Below are 20745 nucleotides of genomic sequence, written 5' to 3'. Positions count from 1 at the left end.
CATCTCTTCTGAGTAAGAACATACCCCATATGTGAATTTAAAGTGCTCTGCGGTCGAACTACAATGCTCCGAAGAGAAGGAGCGCCATTGGGATTTTGTAGAGAAAATTTGTCCGGAATTGAAGGCCACATGTGTTTACAAAGCCCCCATAGTGCCAGAACAATGGACCCCTCGACACATGTGACCCCATTTTGGAAACTACACCCGCCACATAATGTAATAAGGGGTACATTGAGAATTTACCCCCACAGGTGTCTGACAGATTTTTGGAACAGTGGTCCGTAAAAATGAAAAAATAAATTTTTCATTTGCACAGCCCACTGTTCCAAAGATCTGTGGGGTGTAAATACTCACTGCACCCCTTATTAAATTCTGTGAGGGGTGTAGTTTCCAAAATGGGGTCACATGTGGGGGGGTCCACTGTTCTGGTACCACGGGGGGCTTTGTAAACGCACATGGCCCTGACCATTCCAAACTAATTCTCTTTCCAAAAGCTCAATGGCGCTCCTCCTCTTCTGAGCATTGTAGTTCGCCAGAACTTTCACAGAAAGAAAGCCGTTCACTGCGGCATCTTGGTCATTAGATCGGTCAGCCTGGTCCCAACCGGAGTGGTTGTGGTGCAAAACTGTGCAGCTAGGAAAAAACCGCCAGTAAGTGCCGGCTGCATTCACCAGCACAGAAAGCCATATATGCCAGCGGAAAGCCGCCACATAAATGCTGCACGTGCTGTATGCCGCAACTATGCAAATATATCTAGCACATCCTGCAGTCTGTTCACACCTATTGTGAAAACATTCATTTCAGCTGGGATTACACTTGGCGTGTTTGTCATAAAAAACACCATGCTCGCTGCGGGCACATGTTAGGTTGGAATCAATAGGGTAATATGAAACACCAGACACTAATGGGGGTTTCTTCATCCTTTTATGGTGTTTTTAGGCTATCAAATCTGTGGGATGCCGAGAGCATGTTTTTTTTTTTGGGGGGGGGGGGGGGGGTATTTTCTCACAATTTTTTTTTTTAGAAATCCTTCAGTCAAATGATGAAAGAATCACATGACTTGTAAAGAGAAAAGCCAGAGGGAAAAAAAACACTAAAGAAAAAACACTTCCCATAATAATAATAATGATGATGATGATGATAATAATAATACACATTGGGACAGATGTATGAAAACCTGTGCAGAGGTCAAGTGGACCAGTTGCCCATAGCAACCAATCAGATCACTTCTTTCACTTTTCAGAGGCCTTTTTAAAAATGAAAGAAACTACCTGATTGGTTGCTATGGGCAACTGGTCCACTTTCCCTCTTCCCTGGTTTTGATAAATCTCTAAGACAACCCCTCCACCTCCCCCCAGTGCTTTTAGCAAAAATAACACAAAGATAGCTGAGAAAAGAAATGAGGGGGAAGATTTTGATGTTTGTTTTTTTTTGCATAAAAAAAACAAAACATCAAACAAGAATTGTGTTTGTTCCTAGGCTTAGGCTGTGATTAAAAACAACATATAAATGGTGTTTTTCAAAGCCCACATTGCTTTATTTCTGGTGCTTTTTCCCCCCTTTCGACAGACGTCTGTCCAGCTATTGCAAAGCTACAACTCCCAGCATGCCCTGACAGCCGAAGGCTGAGAGTTGTAGTTTTGCAACAGGTGGGCAGCCACAAGGGATCGGTTTTGCAGTATGTCAATCTAGGGCCATGGTGTCTGATCTGGAACTGGCAGCAGGAGCCACGACCACTTTAAATCAATGGCTGCTGGGACGTATGACTAGTGACATCCTTCGCTCCAGACCGCAACGTCAGGGACGTCACTCGTCAGACGTCCCGGCGGCCAGCGCTGCTCATTGAGCCTACCGGAGTAGCATTGATCTATGTAAGAAACCTATGGGCCCAGGCTGTTGGGGCCACCAAATGATATTACATATACAGAATGTCTGGTTAGGAGAAACAAATATAACGCACCCACAGGGAGTGGCGCCATTTTAATAAAATTTGTCAAAAACCTTAGATAACAGTCATACAGAATATATTAGAAAGCTTTTTTGATTTTCAGCCAATCAGAGAGCAGCACTACTGAAATAGAACTCCCAGGAGGTAACAGTGTGTCACACATGTGATGTCATAACCATTGTCCACCAAAGAGCAGCACTGAGCAGAAATAACACTGCTCCTGTTCATTCTCCATCAGTGAGGGGCCGGTGCTGGACACTGTGTAGGGACGCGGGAATGCAAAGTCATACACATGACTGTGACTGGTAAGTGTTACATTGTTGTGTCCAAAAGATCTTTAGTGCAGTTCCATGTGTATTTCTATGATAAACATGTAAATAATCTATCTTTTTTTTCTTATCTTAGATGCACTATCTCCAGGACATGGAGTAGCATTTCCGGACCTACAGCAAGACGTTGGATGAAGGCATAGCCCCAGAAATAACACTGGTCCTGTTCATCAGTGAGGGGCCGGTGCTGGACACTGTGTAGGGACACGGGAATGCAAAGTCATGCACATGACTGTGACTGGTAAGTGTTACATTGTTTTGTCCAAAAGGTCTTTATTGCAGTTCCATGTGTATTTCTATGATAAACATGTAAATAATCTATCTTTTTTTGTCCCCTATCTTAGATGCACTATTTCCAGGACATGGAGTAGCATTTCGGGACCTACAGCAAGACGTTGGATGAAGGCACAGGCCTAGGAATCATGCACATACACAGAAACATTTGCCCAAATTCTAGAGGTAACCTCCTTTAGTATGCCCAGAGGAAGGGCCATACAGTAGCCATGGATTCCCTACAGGTTTCCTCCCCTCTGGAGGTTTTTCCTGTCCTGAGTATTAGTTACTGTACGCTCTTTGTGAGTGATGGGAGGTTACAAAAAATCCCCTACACAAACATTTTAATAAATAATAAATAAAGTTCCCCTTTTTTTAAACTGTTCTTTGACTTGTTCGACTCATTTATTTATTTCTGTGTGTGAAAATAGAGTTAGCAAAACATGGATGACCAAAGCTGCTCTCCTGCACGATCTGCATAATGCGGTGCGGAGAGAGGCAACTGGTGCTGGGTGGTGCAGTTTATGAGGCAAACGTAGAACACCCAGCAAGTTCCATGCACAAGCCTTTTTCTGATGAATGGGACTCATGCAGGGAACTTGCTAGGGGTCATACGGTTGCAAAGGATCAACTTTTGGGTACATGAACTGTCCCTTAAAGGGGTATAGATATCTTATCCCCTATGTAAAGGATAGGGGATAAGATGTCTGATCAATGGGATCCTGCTGCTGGGACCCCAGCAATCTCCATGCAGCAACCAAAATTCTAAATATTATGTTTAGCTCACTGGTTCCTGTGGTGGGATTCGTGACATCATGCCACACCTTCTTGTGACATCACACCACCTCCCATAGACATAAATGGAAAGGGTGTGGCGTGAGGTCACGACCCGCACCACGAGAACCCAGAGTTCTAAATATATTATTTGGAACGCCGGGTGCTGCATGAAGATTGCGGGGGTCCCAGTGATCAGTCATCTTTTGTCCTATCCTTAAGGTAGGGGATAAGATATCTAGGGGCGGAGTACCACTTTAAGGAATTAGAGAGTGTAGGCATGCCTTACAAGCAGGTAGAAAAAGAACAGCTGGGAGAAATGACAGGACACAAAGCAATATTTGGCTGGGACCGATTTTGGGTGTGTTCTGGCCAATTAAAGGAAAACTATGGCAAAAATTAACTTATCCCCTATCCATGGTTTATGGGATAAGTAGCTGATCGTGGGGGGTCCCCCTGCAATACCTGGGATGAGACCCGTCGCTCAGTGAGAAGCGCTCGCTGCAGACGTCAAATCTCAATTTCCCTGGACCCCCCCCCCCTTCCTTCATGTCCACCACAGACGCCCCCAGACTGCTGTCTCTTACAGAGTTTTATGCCCAGAAATGGTTGGCTACTCACTTTGTCAGTAGATTCTCATCCTAAATATGAAGACAATCGGGGAAATGTACCTGTGGAGAGGAAATGTTGTCCAGTTGCTCTTAGCAACCAATCAGATTACTTCTTTTATTTTTCAGAGGTCTTCTCAAGAATGAAAGAAGCAATCTGATTGGTTGCTATGGGCAACCTGATGAAAACATCTTTTTTTTCTTTAACAACTACAGTACTACAACTCCCATTGTAGTGTGTCTTTTCAACCTGTGCCTCCTCCAACCCTGACCCTTAGGGGGGCATAGACGGACCACACTGGGGGTTGTAGTACTTTCATTTTTACAGTTCCCCTATAACTCTGCAGCTTCGGTAGAAGTATGAGGCTCAGCCTTAGAGTCAGTGTATCTGGCTGCTCCAGTGTTCTTCTCTTTTACAGCCTGGACACTGTTCTCCTCCACACTGGTCCCTGTGGTCCGGTCAGATGGTTCTGGACTGGGGCTGAACGGTTGCTTGAGGGATTTAGTTTTTTTAAATCAACTGGTGCCAGAAAGTTAAACAGATTTGTAAATTACTTCTTAAAAATCTTAATCCTTACAGTACTTATCAGCTGCCGTATGCTACAGAGGAAGTTGTATAGTTCTTTTCGGTCTGACTACAGTGCTCTATGTGAGTAGGAGCAAATCTCCATAGTAAACTTCTCCTACTCTGGACAGTTCCTGACATGGACAGAGGTGTCAGCAGAGAGCACTTCCTGTGGAACACAGCAGCTGTTGGGTGTGTCTGACTTCCAGAGTTTTCCAGAGAGAGAGGATTGAAGCAGTGTTTCCTACAGCCTTTTCCCCAGGAGGGTGGCAGCTTCCTTGGGAGAGCCTCCTGCTATGGAGCCCCAGACTTCCACCCCTCGAACTAGGACGGCGGGGGGTGGGAGTGAGAGAGCTACGGCCGATTCCCAGGACAGGGTGAGAAGATCCAGCAGGCTCCGCAGTAATGTGGAGCCCACTCCCCCGTCCGTCGCTGGAAACCACAAGGCGTCCGGTAAGAAGCTTATGGTTATGTCTTCGGGGACTGTGTCTGATACTATGGAACCCCAGCAATGGGGGGTGAAGGGTCCCAGGGAGTCGCTAGCTACTTTCGGTTCCCGCATGCAGGCAAATCTAGTAGAATATGAGTAGCTGGGAAAAAAGCTGAAAATCATAAGGGAAGACCTGAAGTTTGCTCGCTACCAAACAGATAACTCTGCCAAGGCCATGAGGGCAAGGTTCGCTGCCAGGGTGTGTCAGCTGAAGGCAGAGGAGCAGGATGTGGTGAGAGCCCGAATGCTGATTGTAGAGGGTGCAGGCATGTTTAAAGAAAAATTAAAGAATGAAGACCGCTATAAAACCATGCGTACCCCTGTGAAGGAGGAAGAGGATAGTCAGGGGGAGGAAGAGTGCTTGTGTGTCACGGAGGAGAAGATGGAGGAAGGTGGTGAGGGAGATGGCGGCAGTGAGGGAGATGAGAGTGAGGGGGATGTGTGTGATACCCCGTATACCCCTAAGACCTCTGTCACCCCGAGTGCAGATTACATCAACCCTGCCCAAGTCGCCTTACCAGCCACCTCTGAGGAAAGTGACAGTAGTGATGGCGGTGACAGTGGACTGGTCTGTGGGGGGCTCCTGCGGGCCATAGTGATGCAGGAGTCACCCAACCGTCTGGAAAATTGCAGTTTTGGCCAGGACCTGGGCCCTGAGGGGAGGAAGAGGAAAAAAAAGAAGAAGAAAAAGGCTGAGGAGCAGATAAAGTTTGTTTTCTCTCCAATCCAGCAGTCTGGGCCACCTGAAAAGTTGATTCAGGCTGCTGGGCCTCCCACTCTGCCAGATCCCGCTTCTGCTGTGGAACGGGACCAGCACGGGGGGTACAGTGGTGCATCCAACATGGCCGCAGGTGCTACAGTCACGCGTCCTGCTGGTAGGGAAGAACAGGACTGGCTAATGGTGGGCAATAGTTATGCGGCAGTTTGCAAGGGGAGCGGTTCCCCGAGTATTGTGGGCAATGTTACTAGCCCTGCGGGGCACTTCCCTGAGAGGGGGGGGGGAGTGTCCAGGCGCCTGAGGTGTGTGGTGAGATCTTCTGCTCGGGGGGCGGTCCCCTGGGCGCTGCTAGTAGTGTCGGTGCTGCGGGGCACTCCCCTGAGAGAGGGGGGGGAGCGTCCAGGTGTCAGAACCTGCTGCTGAGCCCGTGCGGTTGGGCACAGTGTTTGGCGCGGACACTGCAGGGATCTCCCCTGTGAGAGAGGGGAGTCCCTGCACATCAGTGGCACGAGGAGGGGTGAAGTTGCGCCCGGAGGGGCAGCCTCAGCTTCGGGAGGTGATGTCGGCGGTAACATCTCGAATGGAGGAGGAGTCAGCGTCGCCGACAATGGCAGCCGCCGGTGACTTGAGAATGTACAAAAAGGCCAAGCTAAAGCATGTCCAGGCCAGCCCAGAGGTAGTGGGTGAAGCAGCTGCTGATCCCAAAAATACTGTCAATAAAAGCAATGTTAATACAAGGTGTTTGAAAGATGGGAGTGGTAGTGCTGTGGATGAGAGGGGTGTATGTGGCAGTGGTAGTGGTGCAAATGGGAGGAGTGGTAGTGGTGCAGATGGGAGGATTGGTAGTGGTGCAGATGGGAGGAGTGGAAGTGGTGCAGATGGGTGGAGTGGTAGTGGTGTAGATGGGAGCAGTGGTAGTGGTGTAGATGGGAGGAGTGGTAGTGTTGTGGATGGGAGGAGTGGTAGTGGTGTGAATGAGAGTGGTGATAGTGGAGTGAATGAGAGGAGTGGTAGTGGTGCAGATGGGAGGAGTGGTAGTGGAGTGATTGGGAGGAGTGGCAGTGAAGTGAATAAGAGTGGTGATAGTGGAGTGAAGAGGAGGGGTGGTAGTGGTGTGAATGAGAGGAGTGGTAGTGGTGCAGATGGGAGGAGTAGTGGTGTGAATGAGAGTAGTAGTAGTGGTGTGGATGGTAGGAATAAGAGTGGCTTTTGTGGCAGTACAGGTGGCCTAGGCGGGGATGTAAGGACGGTGTCTGGTCCGGCTGCCCCCCCCCGGTCGTCAGGAGTTATGCAAGTGTGGCGGCTGGGGGTTCAGTAGGATCTTTACCTCCTGTATCTGGTGAAGGTCAGTTGCAACGGCGCCTCCTGGAGGCACTAAAGAGAGGAGAAAGGACGCTCCAGGTAGAGGGAAAGGAGATGGACCTGTCTTTTTGGGTGGAGAGACATGGTCTGGGAGCGTTCCGAGAGAGGAATGGGTAGGCCGTATGGTCCCTCCAGACACCCGGGCAGGAGGTAGATCGCAGGAATGTGGCCCGTTTGGTCTGGAAAGGCGAAGATGCATGGTGGTGGTGGAGCTTCTTTTCCAGATGGGTTTCAGGGCTGGGGACATCTTTGACCTGATTCACCCCTTCGGCTCCTCCGAGTTTGACGTCAGCTTTGTTAGGCCGGAAGGACTAGATCTCTTTTGGTCTAATTATGAGCTGATGAAAAACGAGCCCGGATGGCGAGATTTCGCTGTAAAAGCGGTATCTCGCCAGAGTATACCATCTCCCCTCCTCTTCTCGAGGGTCCGGAGGCAGTGCGGCCTCCAGGAGGTGCCGAGCCTCCTTCCTCTGGGGCAGTTTCCTCAGGGGCTGAGGTAACACCAGATGCTGGAGGTAAAGATCCTAGGATGGATATATCCCTGAGTTTAAAAAGAGGCATAGGGTCTTCCTCCGATTCAGATGGGGGTGGAGGGAAGGAGAGGAAGAAGGTTTAAGGGGTGAGGCCATCTAACTCAATCACGTTGGCATCCATTAACTGTGCCAGCATAAAATCAGATACGGCTAGATTCGCAGCCTTTGATTTTCTCGGCCGTGTTGAAGCTGACATTTTCTTTTTACAAGAGACCAGGTTGTCAGATCTAGCCTCCCTGGTAAAAGCCAGAAGAGAGTGGAGGCGCGGTCCCTCCCACTGGTCTCTTGCGGCTGAGCCGTATAGTGGGGTGGCGGTCCTTTTTACTGCTCCTGTTGAATGCAGACGGGTTATTGAGTTAGAAATGGGGAGGTGCCTGATCTTAGATGTCTTCATGAAGGGACAAGAGCTCCGGCTCATTAACATCTACGCCCCGCAAACTAAGCGGGGCCGTAAAGATCTCTTTATGAGGATTAAGCCCTTTCTTTTTACGAGTCGGCAAGTGATCTTTGGAGGGGACTTCAATAATGTCACGAGGTCTCAAGATAGGAGAGGCTCCAATGGTCCGCTGACTTGCGATAGTGTTGCACTGATTAGCATAGCTAGAGAAGCTCGCCTAGAGGACGCCCACATCCGGAGCCCCTCAGGCCACACGGGTTTCCCCTATCATCAAGGTAGTCGCAGGTCTAGGATAGATAGGTTTTATTTAAAGGAGGAAGCCGTAGCTTCCGCAGTGTCCATGGTTGAGGTGGAGTTCTCCGACCACTGTATGATTTTGTTTTCCCTGAATGTTTCAGAGACCCCCCCGGATGGGAAAAGGTTATTGGAAGCTGAATTTGTCCCTCCTGGAGGAAGCGGAGATAAGACAGTCCTTTGAGGATTTTCTTCAGAGTCAGGTACCTTTACTGGGCCTATGTAGTAGTAAGTCAGAGTGGTGGGAGATATTGAAGAAGCGGGTTGAGGGGTTCTTCCGCCAGCTCTCGAGCCTCAGGTCCCTGAACAGGTATCGCCTGTATCAGGGTCTGAGTAGGAAACTCGAGCTTCTTGTCTCGACTGGAGGTAGCCGTGAGGATATCTCCAGAGTGAAATCCTTGCTGATGGGGTGTCAGTACGATAGGCACGCATCTTTGGTTTTTGAGAGGGATTTCGGGAAGTACCGCTCGCCCGACCCTTACACAAACTGTAAGATGTCAGTGAGTAGTAAAGTCATTTCAGGACTGATTGATAGTACAGGATCTCTGAATCGGTCCAGATCAGGGATCTTGGAGGTCGTCAGATCCTTCTACTTGCACCTCTTGGGAAGGAAGGATCTAGATCAAGACAAGATGTCGGCTTTCCTGGCTGAAACCATTCCTGAGCCAGGGGTAGACCCCTCTCTTGATGTTTTGGCAGAAGAAATCAGGGAAGAGGAAGTGAGACTAGCGATCGAGGGGCTCGCCCCTAAGAAGTCGCCAGGTCCGGATGGCTTAACATCCGAGTGGTACAGGACCTTTAAGGAGTCTTTAGCTCCCCTCTTGACTGAGGTATTCAATGAGTGTCTCTCCTCGGGCACTCTGCCGAATTCAATGAGGAGGTCAGCCCTGATTCTTCTGTCAAAGGGTAAAGATCCCAGCCGTATTGAGAATTGGAGGCCCATAGCTCTTCTCAATACGGACAGGAAGCTTCCGGCTAAGATACTGTTTAATCGGCTGGTGAAGTTTGCACCCCGGCTCCTTTCGGGGGCTCAGCACTGCTCTGTTCCAGGCCGAAGCACCTTAAGTGCGGTCCTTAGTGTCAGGGAGGCAGTGGAGCGGAGTAGAGCGGGTTTCTGGAAGGGGTACTTGCTGTCCCTGGATCAGGCCAAAGCGTTTGATCGGGTGAACCACGAGTACCTCTGGTCCGTCCTCCTGAGATATGGCTTACCGAGTACTTTTGTTAATTGGCTTAAGATCTTGTATGCAGGGGCAGAGAGTTTCCCACTGGTGAACGGTTGGTCTGGCCGCTGTTTTGAGGTGGGGTCCGGAGTCCGTCAGGGTTGTCCTTTGAGCCTGCTTTTATACGTGTTTGCGATCGATCCCTTCGTCCGGAGGGTAGATTGTGGGCCGTTGGCGGGAGTCAGGATGAGTCTGGCGGAGCTGGATGTCGCCCAGAGAGTGGTGGCGTACGCTGACGATGTCACTATTTTTGTCTCCTCGCGAGAGGAGGTCGATGTGGTGATGTCGGAAGTGGACCGCTACTCGGAGGCATCTGGGTCTAAGATCAACCGGGATAAGTGTGAGAGTCTCTGGCTGGGAGGGCGAGATCCCAAGTTTGATCTCCCGGACACTCTTCCCGGGCCCCAAGAGTCAGCAAAAGTTTTGGGCATCATATTCGGCCAGGATGATTATCCAACCAAAAACTGGGATGGTAAGCTCCAGGATGCCGCTCAGAAGGTGGACCAATGGAAGGGTTGGTCTATGACCCTCAGGGAAAGGGTACACCTGATCAAATCGTACCTGCTCCCCTTGTTTATCTATCTGCAGCGTATGTATCTTGCCAGAAGCTTACTACATTAGAATCTACAGCCTGTTTTTCCAACTGTTATGGGGAAACAGGATGAACCTAGTCAAGAGGGAGGTTACGTACCGCACGAGGAGACTAGGGGGTTTATCTATGGTAAACCCTGTGGTGTTCTTAACCAACACCTTCTTGAAAGCTAACATCTCAAACCTCTGGTCAGAGAGGGCTTCTCCGTGGGTACTCTACTGCAGGGAATGGTTTCGGCCTTTCTTCCAGGAATGGGAGACAGGAGGGCAAGTGAAGGACCTCCGTACGCCCCATGGATATCTTCCGGCTTACGCTACCCCGACTCTGAAGGCGATACGTCGGTGGGGTCTGGGAGTGTGGGAGAGCAGGACCCAGTGAAGGCAGTTCCTTGACAAACGGGTTCTGTTGACCCACTTCCAGAAGCCTCTGGCGCTCAGGGACTGCCCAGGTCGGGATCTGAGGGTGGGGTTGTACCTTTTAAACATGAAAAGGATCCCCCAGAAGTTTTGGGACTTGGCCTGGCGCTGCTTTCAGGGGAAGCTATATGTGAGGGACAATTTGAAGTGTAGGAACTCTGATGACCGGGGTGTGGGTGAGGGTACAGTTTTAGTGTAGGGTTTTTCCTAGGGTTTTCTATTGATTTTGTAGGTGTTTTCTGTAGTGCATATATTTTGTTTATTTTATATTTAATTTATATAGTAAATTTAGTAATTTTGTACCTATATTGTGTTATATCTATATTGTTTCATATTGTTTCATGTTATAGCGTTATGGTAGCCGGACCAGTTGTTGTGTTGATATGTGGTTTATTTTGTTTATTTCAGTTATTTGGTCTGTTTTATGTTTTCTTTGGTATTTTCATTAGTCCCGGATAGAGGATCCAGTTACTTTGGACGTTTTGTAAGTGAATGTATGTGTGATATGATTATTTTGATTATTTTTATTATTATTATTATTATTATTACAATATACATATTTTTTGTAATTTTTTTTCAAATTTATTTATTTATTTATTATTTTAATATATGAGAAAAAAAAATATATATAGATTAAAAAAATATAAAAAATGTAAAAAATAAATGAAAAAATATATAAAAAAAATAAAATGTAAAAAAACATACAATAATTATTTTTTATTTTATTTATTTATTCATTTTTCTTTTTTTTAGGTGTGCTTGCTACTTTTCTGTTTAGTTTTCTTGTTGCGTGTTCCCAAGTATGGATGGTTTTGAGTTATAGTCGGGTAATGATAACTTTTATGTTTATATTTTGACAAGCCAAGTTGTGCTATTTTATTTATTTATTTATTTTTCTTATGTTCATTTTCGGTAAGCGTGTGAGTGTTTGATTAGATATTTTGGGCATATTTTAACCCCTTCAGGACCAAGCCCATTTTGGCCTTAAGGACCAGAGCGTTTTTTGAACATCTGACCACTGTCACTTTAAACATTAATAACTCTGGAATGCTTTTAGTTATCATTCTGATTCCGAGATTGTGTTTTCGTGACATATTCTACTTTAACATGGTGGTAAATTTTTGTGGTAACTTGCATCCTTTCCTTGTGAAAAATCCTAAAATTTGATGAAAAATTAGAAAATTTTGCATTTTTCTAACTTTGAAGCTCTCTGCTTGTAAGGAAAATGTATATTACAAATAAAAAAAAATTTTATTCACATATACAATATGTCTACTTTATGTTTGCATCATAGAAGTGACGAGTTTTTACTTTTGGAAGACACCAGAGGGCTTCAAAGTTCAGCAGCAATTTTCCAATTTTTCCCAAAATTTTCAAACTCACTATTTTTCAGGGACCAGTTCAGGTTTGAAGTGGATTTGAAGGGTCTTCATATTAGAAATACCCCACAAAAGACCCCATTATAAAAACTGCACCCCCCAAAGTATTCAAAATGACATTCAGTCATCATTTTAACCCTTTAGGTGTTTCACAGGAATAGAAGCAAAGTGAAGGAGAAAATTCCCAATCTTCATTTTTTACACTCGCATGTTCTTGTAGACCCAATTTTTGAATTTTTACAAGGGGTAAAAGGAGAAAATGTATACTTATATTTGTAGCCCAATTTCTCTTGAGTAAGCACATACATCATATGTGTATGTAAAGTGTTCGGCGGGCGCAGTAGAGGGCTCAGAAGGGAAAGAGCGACAAGGGGATTTTGGAGAGTATGTTTTTCTGAAATGGTTTTTGGGGGGCATGTTGCATTTAGGAAGCCCCTATGGTGCCAGAACAGCAAAAAAAACCTCACATGGCATACCATTTTGGAAACTAGACCCCTTGAGGAACATAACAAGGAATAAAGTGAGCCTTAATACCCCACAGGTGTTTCACGACTTTTGCATATGTAAAAAAATAATTATTTTTTTTCACTAAAATGTGTATTTCCCCCCAAATTTCACATTTTTCCAAGGGTTAATAGCAGGAAATACCCCCCAATATTTGTAACCCCTTCTCTTCTGAGTATGGAGGTAACCCATAAGTTGACCTGAAGTACACTACGGGCGAACTACAATGCTCAGAAGAGAAGGAGTCATATTTGGCTTTTTGAGAGCAAATTTTGCTCGGGGGGCATGTCGCATTTAGGAAGCCCCTATGGTGCTAGAACAGCAAAAAAAAAAAACACATGGCATACCATTTTGGAAACTAGACCCCTTGAGGAACGTAATAAGGAATAAAGTGAGCCTTAATACCCCACAGGTGTTTCACGACTTTTGCATATGTAAAAAATATATATTTTTTTTCACTAAAATGTGTGTTTCCCCCCAAATTTCACATTTTCCCAAGGGTTAATAGCAGGAAATCCCCCCCAATATTTGTAACCCCTTCTCCTCTGAGTATGGAGGTACCCCATAAGTTGACCTGAAGTGCACTACGGGCGAACTACAATGCTCAGAAGAGAAGGAGTCATATTTGGCTTTTTGAGAGCAAATTTTGCTCGGGGGGCATGTCGCATTTAGGAAGCCCCTATGGTGCCAGAACAGCAAAAAAACCTCACATGGCATACCCTTTTGGAAACTAGACCCCTTGAGGAACATAACAAGGAATAAAGTGAGCCTTAATACCCCACAGGTGTTTCACGACTTTTGCATATGTAAAAAAATAAATTTTTTTTTTCACTAAAATTGTATTTCCCCCCAAATTTCACATTTTTCCAAGGGTTAATAGCAGGAAATACCCCCCAATATTTGTAACCCCTTCTCTTCTGAGTATGGAGGTAACCCATAAGTTGACCTGAAGTACACTACGGGCGAACTACAATGCTCAGAAGAGAAGGAGTCATATTTGGCTTTTTGAGAGCAAATTTTGTCGCATTTAGGAAGCCCCTATGGTGCCAGAACAGCAAAAAAAAAAAAACACATGGCATACCATTTTGGAAACTAGACCCCTTGAGGAACGTAATAAGGAATAAAGTGAGCCTTAATACCCCACAAGTGTTTCACGACTTTTGCAAATGTAAAAAAAAATAAAAAATTTTCCACTAAAATGTGTGTTTCACCCCAAATTTCACATTTTTGCAAGGGTTAATATGTGAAAATACCCCCCAAAATTTGTAACCCCTTCTCTTCTGAGTATGGAGGTACCCCATAAGTTGACCTGAAGTGCACTATGGGCGAACTACAATGCTCAGAAGAGAAGGAGTCATATTTGGCTTTTTGAGAGCAAATTTTGCTCGGGGAGCATGTCGCATTTAGGAAGCCCCTATGGTGCCAGGACAGCAAAAAAAACCACATTGCATACCATTTTGGAAACTAGACCCCTTGAGGAACGTAAAAAGGGGTACAGTGAGCATTTGCCCCCCACTGGTGTCTGACAGATCTTTGGAACAGTGGGCTGTACAAGTTTTCATTTTCACGGACCACTGTTCCAAAGATCCGTCAGACACCTGTGGGGGGTAAATTCTCACTGCACCCCTCACTACATTCCCTGAGGGGTGTCATTTCCGAAATGGGGTCACATGTGGTTTTTTTTTTTTTTTTGCGTTTGTCAAAACCGCTGTAACAATCAGCCACCCCTGTGCAAATCACCTCAAATGTACATGGTGCGCTCTCCCTTCTGGGCCTTGTTGTGCGCCCCCAGAGCACTTTGCGCCCACATATGGAGTATCTCCGTAGTCAGGAGAAATTGCGTTACAAATTTTGGGGGGCTTTTTTTACCTTTTACCTCTTGTGAAAATGTAAAGTATAGGGCAACATCAGCATGTTAGTGTAAAAAATTAAAAAATTTTACACTAACATTCTGGTGTAGACCCCAACATTTCCTTTTCATGAAGGGTTAAAGAAGAAAATACCCCCCAAACCTTGTAACGCAATTTCTCCCGAGTACGGCGATACCCCATATGTGACCCTAAACTGTTGCCTTGAAATACGACAGGGCTCCAAAGTGAGAGCGCCATGTGCATTTGAGGCCTAAATTAGGGATTTGCATAGGGGTGGACATAGGGGTATTCTACGCCAGTGATTCCCAAACAGGGTGCCTCCAGCTGTTGCAAAACTCCCAGCATGCGTGGACAGTCAAGGGCTGTCCGGCAATACTGGGAGTTGTTGTTTTTCAACAGCTGGAGGCTCTGCTTTGGATGTTCTTATTGGGGGAGGGGGGCTGTGTAGGGGTATGTGTATATGGCACACAGGTTAGGAAACACTGAGTTAGAAACAGACAATGTTTCCCAACCAGTGTGTCTCCAGTTGTTGCAAAACTACAACTCCCAGCATGCCCAGACAGCTGAAGGGAATGCTGGGAGTTGTAGATCGGCAACATCTGAAGGGCCAGATGTTGCTGAACTAAAACTCCCAGCATTCCTGGACAGTCAGTGCATACTGGGAGTTGTAGTTTTGCAACAGCTGGAAGAGCACAGATTGGAGACCATTATACAATGGTCTCCAAACTGGGGCCCTCCAGATGTTGCAAAACTACAACTCCCAGCATGCATGGTCTGCTAGTGCATGCTGGGAGTTATAGTTTTGCAACAGCTGGAGGCACACAGGTTAGGAAACACTGAGTTAGAAACAATGTTTCCCAACCAGTGTGTCTCCAGTTGTTGCAAAACTACAACTCCCAGCATGCCCAGACAGCTGAAGGGCATGCTGGGAGTTGTAGTTCGGCAACATCTGAAGTGCCAGATGTTGCTGAACTAAAACTCCCAGCATTCCTGGACAGTCAGTTCATGCTGGGAGTTGTAGTTTTGCAACAGCTGCAAGAGCACAGATTGGAGACCATTATACAATTTCAGTAGTTTTCAGACTCCTAGAAGCAGCAGTGAAGATCTTCACTGCTGCTTCTGAGGACCATGTACTTACCTGCCGGTCCCGTCGCTGCTCGTCAACGTGGCCGGTCCCGCGTTGCTCCTCGGTCCCACCGCTGGTCCGGGTTAACTGAATGTCATTTATAAACGTCGGGATGCGTGAACGCACTGCACAACCCGGCGTTTATATATGACATTCTGCGGGAAGGGGTTAATATCTTAGTATTTTAGTATCTTAGTAAAGCTGGGCTGGCCGGTTAGGCAGGGTTTTGTTTATGAGGTTTTGTTTTTGGTTCTAGAGTATTTCTTATTTATGTTATAGCTGGTTAAGCTTGCTTTGTGTTTTGTATTTGATAAGTTTTGTATTTTTCTAATAAAAAGAGTGTCAGCAGAGAGCACTGTGGTCAGACTGGAAAGAAATCCAAAAAGAAAATAACTTCCTCTGTAGAATACAGCAGCTGATAACTATTGGAAGGATTAAGATTTTTAAATAGAAATAATTTACAAATCTGGCAAATTTGGAGGCGCACTGGTTGGAAAATACTGAGTTAGGTAACAGAACCTAACTGAAGGTTTTCCAACCAGTGTGCCTCCAGCTGTTGCAAAAGTACAACTACCAGCATGCACGGTCTGTCAGTACATGCTGGGAGTTGTAGTTTTGAAACAGCTGGAGGTTTGACCCCCCATGTGAATGCACAGGGTACATGCACAAAGACAGGTTTACAGTAAATTTCCTGCTTCAAGTTTGGGCTGCGGCAAATTTTTTGCCGCAGCGCAAACTCCTAGCGGGAAATTCACCGTAGCACGCCAGTGTGAATGTACCCTAAAAACACTACACTACACTAACACATAATAAAGGGTAAAACACTACATGTACACCCCCTTACACTGTCCCCCCCCCCCCCCCAATAAAAAATTAAAAACGTCTTGTACGGCAGGGTTTCCAAAACGGAGCCTCCAGCTGTTGCAAAACAACAACTCCCAGCATTTCTGGACAGCCACTAACTGTCCAGGCATGCTGAGAGTTTAGCAACAGCTGGAGGCACCCTGTTTGGGAATCACTGGCGTAGAATACCCCTATGTCCACCCCTGTGCAATCCCTAATTTAGTCCTCAAATGCACATGGCGCTCTCTCACTTCGGAGCCCTGTCGTATTTCAAGGAAACAGTTTAGGGCCACATATGGGGTATCTCCGTACTCGGGAGAAATTGCACTACAAATTTTGCGGGTCTTTTTTTCCTTTTACCGCTTGTGAAAAGGAAAAGTTGGGGGCTACACCAGCCTGTTAGTGTAAAAAAATTTTAAAAAATTTTACACTAACATGCTGGTGTTGCCCCATACTTTTTATTTCCACAAGCGGTAAAAGGAAAAAAAGACCCCCAAAATTTGTAACGCAATTTCTCCTGAGTACGGAAATACCCCAGATGTGAGCAAAAAAATGCTCTGCGGGCTCACAACAAGGCTCAGGAATGAGAGCGCACCATGTACATTTGAGGCCTAAATTGGTGATTTGAACAGGGGTGACTGATTGTACAGCGGTTCTGACAAACGCAAAAAAATAAATACCCACATGTGACCCTATTTTGGAAACTACACCCCTCACCGAACGTGACAAGGGGTATAATGAGCCTGAACACCCCACAGGTGTTTGACAAATTTTCTTTAAAGTTGGATGGGAAAATGAAAAAAAATATATTTTTTCACTTAAATGCTGGTGTTACCCTAAAATTTTCATTTTCACAAGGGAAAATAGGAAAAAAGCCCCCCAAAATGTGTAACCCCATCTCTTCTGAGTAAGAACATACCCCATATGTGAATTTAAAGTGCTCTGCGGGTGAACTACAATGCTCAGAAGAGAAGGAGCGCCATTGGGATTTTGTAGAGAAAATTTGTCTGGAATTGAAGGCCACATGTGTTTACAAAGCCCCCATAGTGCCAGAACAATGGACCCCCGACACATGTGACCCCATTTTGGAACTACACCCCTCACGTAATGTAATAAGGGGTACATTGAGAATTTACGCCCCACAGGTGTCTGACAGATTTTTGGAACAGTGGTCCGTAAAAATGAAAAATTAAATTTTTCATTTGCACAGCCCACTGTTCCAACGAGCTGTGGGGTGTAAATACTCACTGCACCCCTTATTAAATTCTGTGAGGGGTGTAGTTTCCAAAATGGGGTCACATGTGGGGGTCCACTGTTCTGGCACCACGGGGGCTTTGTAAACGCACATGGCCCTGACCATTCCAAACTAATTCTCTTTCCAAAAGCTCAATGGCGCTCCTCCTCTTCTGAGCATTGTAGTTCGCCAGAACTTTCACAGAAATAAAGCCGTTCACTGCGGCATCTTGGTCATTAGATCGGTCAGCCTGGTCCCAACCGGAGTGGTTGTGGTGCAAAACTGTGCAGCTAGGAAAAAAACGCCAGTAAGTGCCCGCTGCATTCACCAGCACAGAAAGCCATATATGCCAGCGGAAAGCCGCCACATAAATGCTGCACGTGCTGTATGCCGCAACTATGCAAATATATCTAGCACATCCTGCAGTCTGTTCACACCTATTGTGAAAACATTCATTTCAGCTGGGATTACACTTGGCGTGTTTGTCATAAAAAACACCATGCTCGCTGCGGGCACATGTTAGGTTGGAATCAATAGGGTAATATGAAACACCAGACACTAATGGGGGTTTCTTCATCCTTTTATGGTGTTTTTAGGCTATCAAATCTGTGGGATGCCGAGAGCATGTTTTTTTATTTTTGGGGTGGTATTTTCTCACTATTTTTTTTTATAGAAATCCTTCAGTCAAATGATGAAAGAATCACATGACTTGTAATTAGAAAAGCCAGAGGGAAAAAAAACACCAAAGAAAAAACACTTCCTATAATAATAATAATAATAATAATAATGATGATGATGATGATGATGATGATAATAATAATACACATTGGGACAGATGTATGAAAACCTGTGCAGAGGTCAAGTGGACCAGTTGCCCATAGCAACCAATCAGATCGCTTCTTTCACTTTTCAGAGGCCTTTTTAAAAACTGAAAGAAACTACCTGATTGGTTGCTATGGGCAACTGGTCCACTTTCCCTCTTCCCTGGTTTTGATAAATCTCTAAGACCCCCCCCCCCCCCCCCCCAGTGCTTTTAGCAAAAATAACACAAAGATAGCTGAGAAAAGACATGAGGGGGAAGATTTTGATGTTTGTTTGTTTTTTTGCAAAAAAAGAAAAAAACATCAAACAAGAATTGTGTTTGTTCCTAGGCTTAGGCTGTAATTAAAAACAACATATAAATGGTGTTTTTCAAAGCCCACATTGCTTTATTTCTGGTGCTTTTCCCCCCTTTCAACAGACATCTGTCCAGCTATTGCAAAGCTACAACTCCCAGCCAGTGGCGGATCCAGGGGGGGGTGCAACAGGGCAATTGCCCTCCCCCACCCCCCCCCCCCCCCCCGAGTTTGCTGCCCCCCCGCTCCCTAGCATGGTGGAGCCGAAGCTGTAAGCTCCGGCTCCACCATTCACTAACCCAGTGTTTTTCAACCACTGTGCCACGGCACACTAGTGTGCCGTGACATAGTGTAAGATGTGCCGTGGGAAAAACACCCGCCGGGTGTTTTTGCCGCGGGACACCTCTGTGTCCCGAAAGATGCTTTCGGGAAGCCTCTAAGTCCCTGCGGCCCCGAGTTTACTTTAAAAACGCGGGGACCGCCGGGAGGTAGCGCACGCAGGGATGTCACTGACGTCCCATGCGTGCGCCCATAGCAACAATCGCAGAGGACCGGAGCAGCGAGGAGGACGCGCGCTGTCAACTTGGTAAGTGTTTCCAGCGGCGCGTCACCTTTGGTGTTCCGAGCACCGCTCCTCCGGTCCCGGGACCTACTTGTATAGCCGGACCAGAGGAGTGGTGCTCGGAACACCGAAGTGGGGCAGTACACAGGCATACAGCCTTCAGTAATACACTGTATGGCTGAAGGCTGTATGTTTGTGGGGGAACTGCACCTAATGTGGGGGGGACTATACTGGGCCTAATGTGGGGGGGACTATACTGGGCCTAATGTGGGGGGACTATACTGGGCCTAATGTGGGGGGGACTATACTGGGCCTAATGTGGGGGGACTATACTGGGCCTAATGTGGGGGGACTATACTGGGCCTAATGTGGGGGGACTATACTGGGCCTAATGTGGGGGGACTATACTGGGCCTAATGTGGGGGGACTATACTGGGCCTAATGTGGGGGGACTATACTGGGCCTAATGTGGGGGGACTATACTGGGCCTAATGTGGGGGGGGGGACTATTCTGGGCCTAATGTGGGGGGGACTATACTGGGCCTAATGTGGGGGGGACTATACTGGGCCTAATGTGGGGGGGACTATACTGGGCCTAATGTGGGGGGGCTATACTGGGCCTAATGTGGGGGGACTATACTGGGCCTAATGTGGGGGGACTATACTGGGCCTAATGTGGGGGGGACTATACTGGGCCTAATGTGGGGGGACTATACTGGGCCTAATGTGGGGGGACTATACTGGGCCTAATGTGGGGGACTATACTGGGCCTAATGTGGGGGGACTATACTGGGCCTAATGTGGGGGGACTATACTGGGCCTAATGTGGGGGGACTATACTGGGCCTAATGTGGGGGGACTATACTGGGCCTAATGTGGGGGGGGGACTATTCTGGGCCTAATGTTGGGGGGACTATACTGGGCCTAATGTGGGGGGGACTATACTGGGCCTAATGTGGGGGGGACTATACTGGGCCTAATGTGGGGGGGCTATACTGGGCCTAATGTGGGGGGACTATACTGGGCCTAATGTGGGGGGACTATACTGGGCCTAATGTGGGGGGGACTATACTGGGCCTAATGTGGGGGGGGACTATACTGGGCCTAATGTGGGGGGGACTATACTGGGCCTAATGTGGGGGGACTATACTGGGCCTAATGTGGGGGGGACTATACTGGGCCTAATGTGGGGGGACTATGCGGGGCCCTAATGTGGGGGGACTATACGGGGTCTAATGTGGGGGGACTATGCGGGGTCTAATGTGGGGGGACTATGCGGGGCCTAATGTGGGGGGACTATACGGGGCCTAATGTGGGGGGACTATACGGGGCCTAATGTGGGGGGACTATGTGGGGTCTAATGTGGGGGGACTATACTGGGCCTAATGTGGGGGACTATACTGGGCCTAATGTGGGGGGGGACTATACTGGGCCTAATGTGGGGGGTACTATACTGGGCCTAATGTGCGGGGGACTATACTGGGCCTAATGTGGGGGACTATACTGGGCCTAATGTGGGGGGACTATACTGGGCCTAATGTGGGGGGGACTATTCTGGGCCTAATGTGGGGGGGGACTATACTGGGCCTAAT

At 46.9% G+C, this 20745-nt stretch overlaps 1 long non-coding RNA gene across 1 annotated transcript; it reads left to right on the top strand.

Annotated features, from left to right (window-relative positions):
- The first annotated feature begins 591 nt into the window (after window positions 1-591).
- LOC130368229 (uncharacterized) lies at window positions 592-2902 on the top strand. The gene is made up of 5 exons (XR_008892384.1): window positions 592-650; window positions 2052-2092; window positions 2187-2253; window positions 2354-2518; window positions 2622-2902. It is a non-coding gene; the product is annotated as an uncharacterized LOC130368229 (long non-coding RNA).
- Window positions 2903-20745: the final 17843 nt, after the last annotated feature.

This window comes from Hyla sarda, chromosome 4 (assembly GCF_029499605.1).
Source record: "Hyla sarda isolate aHylSar1 chromosome 4, aHylSar1.hap1, whole genome shotgun sequence".
Taxonomy (NCBI): Eukaryota; Metazoa; Chordata; class Amphibia; order Anura; family Hylidae; genus Hyla; species Hyla sarda.
The sequence above is the reverse complement of the archived record's forward strand: the minus strand, read 5'-3'. Positions and strand labels throughout refer to the sequence as shown.